A 17,132-nucleotide genomic window follows, 5' to 3' on the forward strand; every position below is an offset into this window, starting at 1 on the left:
ATGTATGTACTTATAGGGTGACTTGGTTGAACAAGGGGTGAAATATATTGGTGAATGAACAAGTATGGATAGACATCACTATTGGTAAGTATCAAGATAAGATTCTATGTGATGTACTTCCTATAGATGCTTGTCATCTTCTATTAAGAAGACCTTGGTTGTAGGATAGAGAGGCAGTGCATCATAGGAAGGAAAATAAGTGATCAATCAAAAAGGATGGGGTCATCTATAGGATACCATCATTAGTGGAAGAATATAAGGTAGAGAAGGAAGGCTACTGCTAAAAAAATTTTGATGAGTGGAAAAGAGTTCCTCAAGGACTTGAAGGAAGGTGAAGGACTAGGGTATGCCATCATGGTGAAGCCAAAGGAGGATTCATCAACACAAGCACTCATACAGGAAGAAGTGCAAGAACTACTAGATCAATTCAAGGACATTATATGTGATGAAGAACCACCAACACTACCCACAAAAAGATCCATAAGTCATAAAATTGACTTCATACTAGCTGCATCATTACCTAAAAAGGATGCATACAAGATTACACCAAAGAAACACAAGGAGATAGCCAAACAAGTCCAAGAGTTGCTTGATCGGGAGCTAATTAGGAAGATCATTAGTCCATGTGTAGTACTAGTTTTTGTAGCACCTAAAAAGGGAGGTAAGTGGAGAATGTATATTGAATCTAGGGTAATTAATAGAATCACAATTAGATATAGATTCTTTTCTAAAATTGATCTCAAGAGTGGTTATGCATTCTTTCTTTCCACTACTACAACCTAAGAATTTAAGACTATTGAGGGTCTCTATGAGTGGTTGGTAATGCCATTTGGCCTTACCAATGCACTAAGTACCTTAATGTGAGTCATGAATGAAGTCTTGAAAAACTATATAGGAGTATTTGTTGTTGTGTATCTAGATGACATTCTCATCTTTAGCAAGACAAAAGAGGAGTGCATGAAGCACCTAGAAATAGTATTGAGGAAGCTTCAAGAGGAAAAATTGTTAGTGAACCTTGAGAAGAGAAATTTCATGAAAGAAGACCTAGTTTACTTGGGATTTTTTGTGTCCCAAGGAAAAATAAAAATGGACAAGAGAAAGTTAGAGGGAATCATGAGTTAACCTACTCCTAGATCTGCTACTAAGATTAGAAGTTTTCATGGCCTAGCACAATATTATAGGAAGTTTGTGAGGAAGTTTAGTGAGATTTGTGCACCAGAAAATGACACCATTAAGAAAGGTATGAAGACCAAATTCATATGGACCAAGCCTAATAAGAAAGCTTTGAAAGGTTGGAAAAGGAAGTGGCAATCTGACTAGTATTGTTTTTGCCTAGGTTTGGAAAGCCATTTGTGGTTGAGTGTGATGCTAGAAACATAGTATTTGGGGAAGTATTAATCCAAGAGGGCAAGCTTTTGGCATTTTTCAGTGAGAGGATTAATGAAGCCAAAAAAAGATATTCAACATATTACTTGGGGCTCTATGCACTTGCTCAATACCTTAAAAAATGGAGGCATGACCTATTTCCTAATTAATTTGTTATCTTCACTAACAACCAAGCAATAAGCTTTATCAACTCGAAGGTGAAACTAATTTTGAGGCACATAAAATGGATGGAGTTCTTGTAGTCCTACACTTTCACTATCAAACACAAGAAGGGCACAAATAACAAGGTGACTAATGCTTTAAGAAAGAGATTGTTGATAGTTCAAGAAGTCAAGTTGTAGAGCATAGGACTAGAAGGATTCAAGGACATGCATGGTGAGGATACTAATTTCTCAAAGACCTGCAAGGTATGTACTAACCTTGAAAATAATTTCCAGAGTCAATTTTCTAAAGACACATTGCAAAATTGTTTCTTGTTTAAGGGTTAGAAGTTGTTATCCAAAGGGGATCCATGACGGAAAATCTCATATAAGAGAAGCACAATGGAAGCATGAGTGGGAATTTTTTTCTTAACAAGACCCTAGGCCTAGTGTAAAGGTTTTACTATTGGCCTAAGATGAAAAAGGATGTGAGGAAATATGTAGAACAATGTGACATGTGTCAGAAGGTAAAGGGCACTTCATCCAATGAAGGACTCTACCAACCTCTACCCATTCCTAATAGGCCTTTGGAATGCATCAGCATGGATTTCATAGTAGGCTTACTAAGGACGAAGATAAGATTAGAGAATGTATATGTGGTGATAGATAGATTTAGTAAGATGAGCCAAGAAAAAACATGATACTAGCCATATAGCTAACAAATTCTTCAAGGAGGTGGTCAAAATTCATGGGCTACCAATGATCATTGTGGTTGATAGAGATTATACATTTATGGGCCACTTTTGGAAGACCCTATGGAGGAGATTGGGTAAAAACCTAACTCATATCTCTTCCTACCACCCCCAAACTGATGGACATACAAAGGTCATTAATAGGGTCCTAAGAAACCTATTAAGATGTCTCAATAATGAGTACGGACAGAGTTGAGAGCAAGTCATACCCCAAGAAGAATTTTCATATAATGATAGCAAAAATAGGAAAATAGTGTTATTTCATTTTCATGTAGTTAATGGAACACATACAAGGGGTATAATGGAGTTAAGGGAACTACCAACAAATGACACCATCAATAGACATGTTGAATACTTTTCTTAGTCTATGAAAGAGGTACATGATCAGGTTAAGAGGACCTTGATGGAGGAAAATTAGAAGTTGAAGGAAAAGAAGGATGAAGTGAGGAGAGAACTACACTTCCAAGTGGGAAACTTGGTTATAGTCTACTTGAATAAAGCTATACTATAGAATTTCATCCCTAGTAAGTTGTAGATGAAAATAATTGAGTCATGCAAAGTGTTAGAGAAATATGAATCCAATGCTTACAAAGGTGATCTACCAATTGACATGTCTATATCTCCCATTTTCAATGACAAAGACTTGATACCCTACAAGGTTCTAAACGTGGATGAAGAGAAGTATCAAATAAATCTAAACAAGGATATATCAAACCAATAGGTACCTAAAAGGTAGCCACTGCAGCTGGAGAAGATATTGGATTCTAGAGTGAAAATGAGTACAAGAAATAAGGTTTATAAGGAGCATCTAGAGAAATGGTTAGATACACCTAAAGTTAAAGAAAATTGGATTTTTGAGAATGATTTCCAAAAGCATAGCATTAGTAAGGAATTCCTCTCTATATAGATACCTTAAGCTTCTACTTGCAGGGAGAGAATGGTGCAAGAGCAACTTGGTGTAAGGTAAAACCCAAACAAAAATATTGGATTGAAAATGATATAACCAAAAATTTAATAAATATGGACTAAATTTAAAGTCCCAAATTATGTTTTATATTTTTGGTTAGGTAAGATTCAATATTGTGCAATGTTGTTAGCAATTAGGTCTTGATGAGACTAGAAATGCTCAAATTTTCTTTATAAAGAAAAGTGTTGAAAAATGTGAGAAAATTCAAAAAATGGAGAGGGAAGTGTTTATTAGGGGCCCTTAGGTGTTTTTGGTTCATTTGATAAGTATTGAAACCAAACTGGACAATTTCGGAGTCCTAGATTGCAAAATTGTAAAAGTTCTAGTATGAATAGAGGATTGGAATGTGCCAATATTGAATGGTAAATAGTAGAGTAAGATATTAGGTGTCCAAAAATGAGAGGAGGAGGTTTGATGTTGATTCTAGAGAATTTGATAATTGTTTTCCTATCGTTGCCCTTGAAATCCTTAAAATAAGGGTTTTTTGAAACCATATAGTATGAGCACCGTGGAGGCTTACAACCAAGAAAATATTCTAGCCCTATTAAAAGTGGAAAAATGTATAATTAACATATATATTCATTGATAATGATTTTTCTAAGTTATTGTAGGTTCCTTGTTTATAGGAGGGCTAATAGAGTCTCTTAGGGATACAAGGACAAATAGGGCAATTTGGAGTTGTGGGTGAGCTAGACCATTCAAGTTGATGCAAAATGGCATGTGATGTGGCAAGAACATTAGAAGGAAGGTGAAAACTTTATTTTGACCTATGGATGGTATTTGGTGGATTTTTGGCCTATTAAGCCAAGAGATGCACAATTAGGGTTCGGGGGTTAAAATGAGTAGAAACCAAATTGATTAGTGAGTCTCTTGGAGGAATGGGATTAGGAGAGAGACCTCTATTTTGGGGTTAGAGAAGTAACCCTACATAGGATAAGAAGTATCCTTGGTAGAGAAATAAAATCTTTAAATGAAGAAGCTCCCCATCATAAAAATGCCATGATATTGATGCAATAACTATGATGAAGAACCTAGGTAGCACATTTCTCAACTTAAAACAAATTCCATCACAAAAAGTTGTGCACATTGTGCTTGGCCTTCCTCTTAACTATAGCAACCAAAAATGTACACTCATAGACACCTCAACTCCTGAAAACTACACATTCATCTTGAAATCCTCAAAAATTCTAATAAATGAGCCAAATGAGTCACCCAATGTTGCTTGCAAAAGCTTGATTGACCACTACATTGCACACCTTTCTCACTGGCCATTGTTTGTTTGGCTGAGTTTGTTGTAGAGCACACAATAGAATAAGGTAAACTCATACAATGAAGTGGGGAAAAAATATTAAGATTCATAAGGTATAAAAAGGAAGCCGATCCTAAGAACCACTACAAGGGAAAACAAATTCTTTATGTTCCTTTTGTCAATTATGAAAATAGCTTAAAGAAAGACTAGAAATTATGGGTCGATGCTTTTATTTCCAATGCAAAAACAATATAAATAAAAAAACCAAAGTATACATACAATGTGAATGACTCTTGGGGAAACATTGACAATTCTATTAATGATGTGAAGGTTGAACATAGAAATAGTCAAGATGTACAAAACATTGGGAATTTTAATTATGAATGAACAATTTAACTTACAACTAGATCTAGACTAAATATGCCATAATCTAAACCCAAGGAATCCACTAAAACTATTTGAATTTTCTCCACACCCACACTTACTTGATAATACATGATATTAAAATCTTTGTAGATAGATCAATAAAGAACAACATGCCATAGTAAATGATGTCTTAATGAAAAAGTAACTTGTAGAGTTTACACCAATTCATTTGTTTCTTACAAGGGGTGCAAGAACTGGGAAAACATTCACAACCAAGGAAATATACTAGGGCCTTCTTCGCATATATAATAACTCAATTAGGAGTGATCTAGAGAAGAAAAAGGGATTATTATGTCCATAGATAGTAAAAGTGGCTTACAATCTAGGATGCACAACTTTGCATTCTGTATTTCTCATTTTGTTTAACAAATCTTTTTCAACTCCACTTAGTTCTAAAAGATTGTACACGTTATAAAAATAGTATAGTTAGTTATGAACTATTGTCATTAACAAGATCTTCTTGGTAGGAGCAAGGTTGCTATGTTTCATATAAAAAATATTTCATGACATAATGCAGGTTCTTAGTAGATACTTTGGTGGTAGATGTCATTTTATGTGGTGATTTGTACCAAGATGAACTTATACATGATTTCCCAATATTCTAAACCCTCACAACTGATGATGATCTAGTACCCTACAACTTTTTAGAACATAATGTTCAATGCTATAAACTAGAAAGAATAGTAAGACAAAAGGAGCTTTTATAAGCATCCTTAATAGAATACACACTAGCTCTCAAATAAATGATAAAATAGCATATTTGAATTAAACATATTTGTGCTCACTATGCCACCTATGAACCTAACATTTCCATTCTTGTTCTACAAAAGATAATATGTTAGTGCACACAACCCAAAGATATTAGCTTCTCTCCTTAGACAACTGATTACTATCAATGCAATAGATCAACACACATATTCTACCACACTTGGCCATTTGCAAAAAAATTCTATCCCTTTGGCCAATTAAATACACTTAAAACAAGACATAACTATCAAAATGTTTGGTGGAAATTGTGACATACAAGATGGACTTATCAATGGGATAGATGGAAAGTTTAAGGCATACACACAAGAATCTAGCACTGACATCATTTGGCTAGAATTCAATGACCCACAAATAGGTAAGTCCCAAAACACACGATTGACAAATCTTAAAAAAATATACATAGCCAATGGATGGGTATCAATTCTTTGTCTTACCAGACCACTCCAAAAGCAATCTCCTATGTACAAAAGCATTTTTAGAAAATAATTTCCTATACAATTGGCATGCTTTCAAACAACTCATAGAGCACAACAACTTACTAAGTTTGGCCTCACATTTGACCCTCAAGGAGTGCATCATCATGGCTTAACTTATAGAACCCTTCTCAACCAAGTATTGAGACAATGTTTTTGTTAAACCCACTAACAACAAAAATCTTCAAGGTAAACACAACACTCACCCAAGAAATGATATGTCTCACTAAAAATTCTTCATGGATACTTAGAAAACCTGAATGGTCTCTTGAAAATTTATGTGTTGTTACAATAGCTACACTAAATTCTCACCATTTCTAGCCACATTTAGAAGGCGTAAAACATGACAAAGATTTAATTTCCTCAACCATTATTTTTCTAGAGGAAACATATTTGACAAGACTGTTAATCAAAAATCCATTGCTAGAATATCAATGTTTTGCATCATACCAAGTCCATGGCATAATGATGTGTGTTCAACAAAAAACCTAAGTATTGACTACAACATCTTTAAACACCCAAAATGTTGAAGCTATTATACTCGCATTCCTCCTAGACAACCAAGCAAACTACATTTGCAACATCTACACATGGCTAGTTACCACTCTTGCAAACACCAAAACAATAATCAAAAAAGTCATGGAAATGATCCTTGCACAAACCCAAATCTATATTGTTGGTGACTTCAATCTTGACATCTCAAAAAATTCAAAGAATGTCCAAGTGCTAAATTAAATGATGCAATCTGCAAGAACACATAGATCTTTTTCCTAGCACAATAAAAAATCTCTTGTGGACAAATAATTACTCATGTGTTCCAATAGTCGAAATATTAGAGTCATACTAGATTAATCATAATATTCTTGTAACTCTTGTTGTTGATGTCCACTACAAAACATGTAACTATTAACCAATAGCAAATCATAAATCATGTTGTTGTAATTCTCACTTAAAACCATGTAGCTTGCAACAAGTTCTAAACCACACACCTTGTCCTTTGTGCAATATGTATGTTTCCATATTTCTCATCGATGAATAAATAAAATGTGTACCACCTGTATGTTCTTCCAACAATATTATTGTTTTCCCTCCTTTGAATACTACCTTCTTTGAGATTCTCTATGCACCCCTTAAGAAACTATCCAAAAGCATTCTCGTATTATATAATCTAACAATGAAAGCTATAAAGTTGTAGGGCTCTCCACACCATGAGCATAAGTAATACCATTTCATCTAGATCAGTATCCTCCAAGACATACTTTTAAGAAAACAACAAATAGTTATGTAGCTCCAATACATTACCTACTCATACCTAAATTTAGCTCACTATCTTGGCTACTACTTCCAATTGTCATTTTTGAGATATTGCTATTAGGTTTTTAACTATGTGATTTTGAGTCAAACTCATTGACTCAAAATCACACAGTTAAAATCTTGATAGCAATATAACAATTTAACTTGATGTGGAAATTATCTCCTACTTATCAATTATTATTTTTGTCATGTTTTCCTATATCAAATACTGCTATATTTACTTTGGTATATTGTATGCAAATAAACCACATTCCAAAAAAAGAGTAGCCTATTGGTGGCTTTAGAATAGGAAAATGGTAAACAAAACAAAGGTATACCCATCAAGACACAAATTCATGACTAATATAATTTATTTTCATAGTTTAAGCAATCTATGTAAAATAGATCTAATGTTGTACCTAGACTATGCATTTTAAGTTATCTCCTACTTAAATCATTATTATGTTAAAATTCTTTTAGTTGCAGTAGAAACAAGGACATCACTTTCCAAGAAAGTACAATAAAAAAAGATCACACTAACAAATGGTAACATGTCCTAGATATACTAGATACACCATATTAGTTGTATTCTTAGAACACATCATTGCTTACACTCCTTTTCTTTTCATATCTTAGTAAACTAAATCGTGGGATCTAGAATAGTGGGCCTATAAGATCATATCCACCAAACAACTACATAGACCAAAAATATATGTTTAGAACACATTTTAGTTATGTTAGCATCTTCAGTGCTCGAGCATACTTTACAAAATTTCTAGCTTACCCATAATGATTTTTCATGCGTAAAATAACAAAACATCAAAAGGCCATGCACCACATCACTTGGAGCAAGAAAATTAGACAAGAATTCAAAAAAAGTTACTTATTTTTATCTCACAACCCACCATATTATAGTTCTCTATCCTGTAGACAAGCCTCTATGCTTTATTAAAAAAATCTACCATAACATGATGTCTCTACCTCTGCTTTGCAATTATCTTAAGATCATGGATACAAATAGCAAAGAAAGTGTTGTCCCACAACATTTTGTGAGATGGTGAGACAACTCGTCTTCTCTTACCAATACAATTTTCTACCATTTTCACCTAACTATGTTGCTTTGTTTGTCTATGCTTTGCAACTCCAATAAGAATATGGCTTACAATAGCCAACAAAGTGTTTCTCCCCAACATGTACTCAAAAGGTATGGAATTCCAATATCTTTAGTTAATTTATTCTTAGAACACTTACACCTATTTCTACTACTAACATTGTACTTATTGTCTCTCTCAAAGGACACAATACAACAAATGGGCATGTGTAGCATTGGCTACACTAGACATAGACACCAATCGCACAAAACAAAGCTTTGTTTCCAAAAAAGAAATCAACAAACAATATACTTGTTTAAATTTTTTTGTCATCTAATAAACCTCATTTATGTTCCAAAATTTTCAAATCTCTTGCTTCTCTAATAAATTTATGTGGTTGATTTAGTGTTCCATGTGAACCTTGTGTTGTAGAAAAAAATGAGAAACTAAATTCTAAGAGTTTGTGTTAGGATAAACCACGGATAGAAATAAAAACTACATGCAAATATAACCAATAATAGAAAATAATAGATCACACAGAAATGAACACAAGGCACCAAGATTTAATGTGGTTCACCCAATCCCTGGGCTATGTCCACCAAACTGCAAGTCCAATATTATTACAATCCAATGATTACAACCTAATTACAATTCGTAATCCCTTACAGCTCAATACCACCACAAGTAGCAATTTTGCATCACAACATAATGAAAATACCTAACCCTAAACCCTTTTATATGAGTATTTTATGTCATTTTATATGAAAGTATGTATAGTAATTTCCTAATCAGTCACCACAATCTAACAATCTCCCACTTGGGGACTGATCAGGGTCCACACTAAACAATAATCTCCCACTTGGAGACTGATCTTGTAGCAATACCACTACCACATGGGGCTCCCACTAAATCAAACCACCCTGGACTCTATAGCTCTTTTATTCATGTTTAGTCTAAAAGACCAACCGAAGCTGAACAGGAGTTCAGCTTCTCCCTTTGTTACAACCTTTGTCTACATATCTGTTGGATTGTAATTTTTATGTATCTTCTCCATCTTTAATTGTCCATCCTCCAAAACTGACCAAATGAAATGGTACCACAACTGTATGTGTTTGGTCTTAGAATGCAGAGCTGAATTCTTTGCAAGATGAATGGCACTCTGATTATTTGTAAACAAATACTTATCCTTCTGAGGATGTCCCAATTCTTCCAAGAAGAACTGAAGCCATTTCATCTACTTGGCTGCCTCTATAGCAGCAACATACTATGCCTCTGTAGTGGAGAGAGCATTAATCTTCTGTAACCTAGAAACCCAGTTCAGGGCTGCCCCACCAATAGTAAAGACATAACTTGTAGTACTCCACCTAGTATCAATATCCACTACCAAATCTAAGTCAACATAGCCCTACAAATCAGTAGTAGAGCCCCCAAAGTGTAAACACTTATTGGATGTTCCTCTCAAATATGTGAGAATCCACTTGATAGCATTCCAATGCTCAAATCTTAGATGACTCATATACCTTCTAATGACTCCCACTGCATGTGCAATATCTGTCGTAGTGCATATCATAGCATACATCAAGCTTGCTATAGTTGAAGCATAGAGTACCTTGGACATCTTATCCTCCTCTTCCTGTGTATTAGGACACATCTCCTTAGTCAAATTCAAATGACCAGGTAAAGGTGTGCTGACAACTTTAGCATTCTCCATAGAGAAATGTTGCAACACCTTCTCAACATAATCAGCTTGAGATAGCGTCAATGTTTTGTTCTTCCTATCTCTAAAAATCTTCATACCAAGGATTTTTTTTTCTGCCCCCAAATCCTTCATAGAAAATGCATGTGCTAATTGGCATTTGAACCCCTTAATATGATCCATGTTAGACCCAGCTACAAGCATATCATCAACATATAAACATAAAATAATGTAGCTATCATCATCCAACTTCTTAAAATAAACATAGTAATCTGAATGACACCTATTACATCCATGCTCATGCATAAAACTGTCAAATTTCAGATACCATTGCCGAGGTGCTTGCTTCAAGCCATATAAAATTTTTTTCAATTTGCACACTAAGTTCTCCCTACCTTTGACCTCAAAACCTTGAGGCTAAGCCATATATATTTCTTCATCCAAATCATCATGAAGAAAGGCTATTTTAACATCCAACTGCTCTAAATGCAAATCTTTAGTAGCCATAAGACTTAAAACAGTACGAATAGAAGTCATTTTAACAATAGGAGAAAATATCTCATCAAAATCAATTCCCTTTTTCTGTGCAAATCCTTTTACAACTAACCTGGCCTTAAATATTTTTTGACATCCTTCTTCTTCTTTCAACCTATAAACCCACTTATTCTGTAAAGCCTTTTTACCTGTAGGCAACTTGCACAAACCCCATGTCTTATTCTTTAGCAAAGAGTCCATTTCATCTTTCATTGCAAACTCCCACTGAATCTTAGTATCCACCTGCACAGCTTCATCATAACTTTCAGTTTCACCAGCATCAGTAAGTAAAATAGAATACAAAGAGGGAGAAAATCTTTGTGGAAGTCTAATTTGCCTCGTTGACCATCCAACATTCATTGGTGTGTGCGGTATTTTTCATTGCGGTTGTTGCACATCATGAGGAATGGTTGGAACATCAGCTTTTGGAGTATCATCCAGCACTACATAATCATATTCTTTCTTCTCATGTTGTTGCAACAAATCTTTGTACAACACTTTCTCATTGAATATGACATCCCAACTTCTAATAATTTTATGATTTTCAAAATCCCAAATCCTATAACCAAATTCAGTAATTCCATATCCAACAAAGACACATTTCTTTGATTTAGCTTCTAGATTGGTTCTATTTTTAGAGTCTATATGAGAAAAAGCTTCACAACCGAAGGTCTTGAGAAAAGAATAACTCACCTTCTTACTAGTCCATTCCTCCTCTAGAATACCACAGCCCAAATGACTAGAGGGACCTCTATTAATCAAATATACTGCAGTATCGATAGCCTCCACCCACATGTGTAAGGGCAACCCAGCATGCAACCTCATGCTCCTTGTGCACTCCATTATAGTCTTGTTCATGCATTCAGACACTCCATTTTCCTATGGAGTCTTTGGAACACTTTTTTGTCTACTAATACCATTAGTGGAGCAATAATCTTCAAATTCATGACTGCAATACTCACCACCATTATCAGATCTGAGACATTTTAATTTCTTACTAGTCTCATTTTCAACCAAACATTTCCATTTATTAAAAGTTTGAAATACATCCAATTTTTTTCTAAGGAAATAAACTCATAATTTTCTAGTTGCATCATCAATAAATGTAACATAATAATGAGAGCCACCAAGGGAAGATACTTGAGTTGGTACCCATACATCTGTATGCACAAGCTCTAATTTCTCCTTTTTGTTTTCCTTCCTAGTCTTTACAAAACTCACTCTCTTTTGTTTTCCATACACACAACCTTCACATAAATCCATATTAACACATTTTAGACCTGGTAAAACTTTCTTTGAATGAATTACTTTCATACCTTTCTCAATCATGTGCCCAAGTCTGTTGTGCCACAACACTGTATCAGAATCTACAGTAGCTATTTGTTCTCCCTGCTCAACTGCAGCAATTGTTCCTGAACATTCATTTTTCTCTTAAACAATCAAAGTAGAAGGAACAATATGACTTGTACAAAGATATAAGGTGCCTACTTTCACACCTTTTGCTACTACAAGGGAACCTTTTGAAACCTTCCAATTTTTATCATTAAAAGTAATTACACAACCCTCATCACTGAGTTGCCCTGCTGAAATTAAATTCCTACTTAGCCTTGGAACATGTCTTACCTCATGTAGTAGCCAATGATTCCCATTCTACAACTTAATCTTAATTTTTCCCTTTCCAACAATTTGACAGGGTTCATTATCCCCCAAATAAACAAGCCCAAAAACCCCTTGGACATAATCAATGAAATAACCTCTATGAGGTGTAGCATGAAATGAAGCACTAGAATCTAAAACCCATGAATCATCAATACTTTATAAAGACAAAAGAAAAACATCCTCTTTTGATTTTTTACTTACCACATTTTCCTCCTTGTCTCCATCTGATTTATCTCCTTCATTTTTCTTTCGATTCCAACAATCTTTCCTTTTATGACCTAGTTTTCCACAGTACCAACAGTTGTTTGGTCCTCTCGATTAAGACCTCTTCCCCTTTGACTTTCCTCTTGATTTCCCATGATCTCTAGAGTTACTTTCTCTCTCAGTTGTTCTGCCCCTACTTTTTGCATTAAAAGCACTTCCTGATGTAGATCCACTTGAGGATTTCCTACGAGTTTCCTTACTCAAAACAACACCAATCACATCTTCACATTTTAGGGTACTAGATCTAGGAACAAAATTACTCACAACCATTACCAAGCCATTCCATCTTTTAGGCAAAGAACACAAAATCAAGAGAGCCCTAATTTCTTCATCAAAATTGATACCCACAAAAGATAACTGACTAGTAATAGTATTAAACTGATTTAAATGATCTGAAATAGATCCACCTTCTGCCATTTTCATATTAAATAAATGCTTCATGAGAAATACCTTGTTTGAAGTAGAGGGATTTCATACAGTGTCATTAGGGTTTTCATCAACTCTTTTGTCATCTTTGCTTTTCTAATATTAAATGCCACTAATGGTGCCAAGCATAACTGAATGCTTCCAAGTGCCTTTCTATCCAAAAGATCCCATTCATCATTTGACATAGTTCCCTGATTCTTGGCTTTGCCTTCCAACGGCTTCCATAAATCCTTCTGATACATATAGTCTTCCATTTGCATCTTCCATAATTGGAAGTTCTACTCGTTAAACCTATCAACCCTTAGCTTACCCTCATTTGCCCACTCAACCGTGAGACTCCCACTCAACTGTGAAACTCTCTTGCAGAGGATAACTAAAAAAACAACTAGGCTCTGATACCACTTGTTAGGATAAACCACAGACAGAAATAAAAACTACATGCAAATATAACCAATAACAAAAAATAATAGATCACACAAAAATGAACACAAGGCACCAAGATTTAACGTGGTTCGCCCAATCCCTAGGCTACGTCCACCAAACTGCAAGTCCAATATTATTACAATCTAGTGATTACAACCTTATTATAATATGTAATCCCTTATAGCTCAATACTGCCACAAGTAGCAATTTTTCATCACAACATAATGAAAATACCTAACCCTAAACCCTTTTATACAAGTATTTTATGTCATTTTAGGGTTACAACATGTTGTCCATATGTCATCCATATGTCAGCTACAACATATGAAGTATGTATAGTACTTTCTTGATCAATCACCACAATCTAATAGTTTGTGGGGGGGACGGGGGGTTGGGGGTGTGGGGGTGGGTGGGTGGGGGTTCCTCTAAAACATATCACCAATATCCATTTCTTAACTTATGATGTAAATTGAAAGAACATAACATACATCACATCCATAGCATAAAATAAATAACACAAAACATAGTAAATCAATAACCCATAAACCCTCCAATGAGAAGGTGAAACTTGGGTGGGGATGACACCCACAAATCTTCACTACTATAGTTCTAAAGTGTGGCCTATTATGCCTACAATATATTTGATCATAATATATGATCTAGCATGTGAAAGGTTTGCCCTATTAAAGGCATACAAAGTCTATTAGGTCTCACCTTGTCAGAGGATTCAAACTTACAATAAAGAAAGCATTCAATTAAGAGAATTACAAAAGTCTGTCAAGACTTAAAGCCTATCAGGACTACTCAGCTAAGAGATTTTCTTTGTATCACCTATTAGAATGATTCAAAACCATGATCCTCTAGTTAGCACATCTCTACTTGATTTTAGATCTTATCTTTACTGATTAAACCTTGATCCTCCCAATTAGATATCTCTTCTCTATCCTTTCACCTCTATGATTTATTCTTCTCAAATTGATTCTACATTGCATAGCTCTATCATTTCCATCTTAGCCACCATGAATGATCTCTCTACATTTAGAATTTGTCTCTCACATGCATCTCACATTCCTACAAAATATATAGGGTTTCCTTGTTAAATAAGCATTGTTGGGGATAGATAGGTAAGAATCAATTTTTGTGGTTGATCCATATTGCCACCTTAAGTGTCCCTTTTTCTAATTGGTTCTATGTAATGCATTGGGATTCACAATATACCTCCATAATTATCTCTCATAATCATAAGATATGATTATGTCATTCGAAAAATGGTTTACATAGAATTTTATGCCATTACAAATAACTATACCAAAAAATATTCACTCAGCATCTAAAGACTCTAATGCTCACCCTTCACTGTGTTCTTAACATTGTAACTCGGCTTCTAAATAGCTTGACATTCTTTGTTTACTTAGGACCTGAATCACTCAACATCTATAGGCTGACAAATTATTCTCTCCATTCCTTGATCACATGGCTTGCACTAATTTCTTTGCTTGCTCTAATCACTTAGCATACACTATGTGCTCTACTTGCACTATAGTTTTACTAGATTATGACTAAGTGTTTTGTCACCACCTTGTTGAAACTAATTTGAGATTAAGAATCTCCCTCTTTGACATGAGTTGATAAAACTCTTTGTCATGGCATATACATTCAGACATTATGCATAAGTCAGTCAATATATACTTTATTACTCAACTCGTATATAAAAATTCAAAATTTCAAAATTTTGCAAAATTATTGTGTCTCCCATACTTCATTACTCCCCCTGAGTAAATGTTTCATTTTTTTTTTTTACTCTAATACTCCCACTGAGTAGATATCTACTCTAAAAAAAATTTTCTTTCAAAATTTCAATAATCCCCCTTTTGATACTTATGTCATTTGGGTTGTGCACTTATTATGTGTTTGTTCAAAATTGGCTTATGAAGCTCCATGATTATCTTCAAAGATGCATCCCAATTACTACATGCTACCTCTAGAAATCAAAATTGAATGTCCATTTGGGAAGCAAGGTCAACAAAACCATCATGTGTTGAAAGATGAGAATCTTTCTTCATCAATTTTTTTGCATAGACTAGTTCGTTATGCAACACTTCCATGTGAGGAGTTAGCATTGATTGTATTTTCATTAGAGTAGATATGATATTATCACCTTGTGCTTGTAACTCAAAAAGCCTACTCTAAGTATTCAGTAACCTCTAGAAATGTACCTAGCTTTGACTAGGAGATAGCTTGGTATTACTATCTGTGAGCTATAGATCTCCTTGTAGATTGTCAATAGCCTTGTGGATCTCTTGTGTGAAGAGTTAAACATTCCATAACTTAGTGTATAGAGAGAAGATATTGTCAACCACTATCAACCACTATCTTCACACTTCACAAATCTTCACTATTGCAATGGTTAATCAACACTTAAAACATTTTCATTTAAAACATATCACAAATATCCATTTCATAACTTAACATTTAAATTGAAATAACATAACATGCATCACATCCATAGCATAAAATAAATAAAACATAACACATTAAATTGTTAACCTAGAAACCCTCTAATGAGAAGGTGAAACTAGGGTGGGGATGACACCCACAAATCTTCACTACTACAGTTGTAAAGTGTGGTCAATTATGGCTAAAATATATTTGATCATAATCTATGATCTACCATGCAAAAGGTTTTCCATGTTAAAGCCATACAAAGTCTATTAGGTCTCACCTTGTTAGAGGATTTGAACTTCCAATAAAGCAAGCATTCAATTTAAAAGATTTACAAAATTCTATCAAGACTTAAAGCATATTAGGACTACTTAGCTAAGAGATTTTCTCTATATCACCTATTAGAATGATTCAACCCCATGATCCTCTAGTTATCACTTCTCTACTTTATTTTAGATGTTATCTTTACTGATTAAACCTTGATCCTCCTAATTAGATATGTCTTCTCTATCCTTTGACCTCTATGATTTATTCTTCTCAAACTAATTATGCACTACATAGCTCTATCATAGCCATCTTAGCCACCATGAATGATCTCTCTAAATTTACCATTTTTCTTTCACATCCATCTCACATTCCTACAAACTATTTAAGGTTTCCTTGTTAAATAAGCATTGGTGGGGATAGATAGGTAAGAATCAATGGTTGTGGTTGATTCATATTACCACCTTAAGCATCCCTTTTTCTGATTGGTTGTATGTAATGCATAGGGATTCATAATGTACCTCCATACTTATCTCTCATAATCGTAGGATAGGATTATGTCATTCCAAAAATGGTTTACATAGAATTTTGTGTCATTACAAATAACTATGCCAAAAACTATTCACTCATCATCTAAAGACTCTAATGCTCAACCTCCACTATGTTCTTAACATTGTAACTCAACTTCTAAATAGCTTGACACTCTTTATTTACTTGGTACCTGAATCACTCAACATCTATAGTCTAACAAATTATTCTCAGCATGCCTTGATCACTTTTCTTACACTGATTTCTTGGCTTGCTCTAATCACTCAGCATAGACTATGTGCTCAATTTGCACTATAGTTTTGTTAGATTATGACTAAGTGGTTTGTCACT

Source organism: Cupressus sempervirens, chromosome 3 (genome assembly GCF_028749045.1).
Source record: "Cupressus sempervirens isolate cs-2001-9-10 chromosome 3, ASM2874904v1, whole genome shotgun sequence".
Taxonomy (NCBI): Eukaryota; Viridiplantae; Streptophyta; class Pinopsida; order Cupressales; family Cupressaceae; genus Cupressus; species Cupressus sempervirens.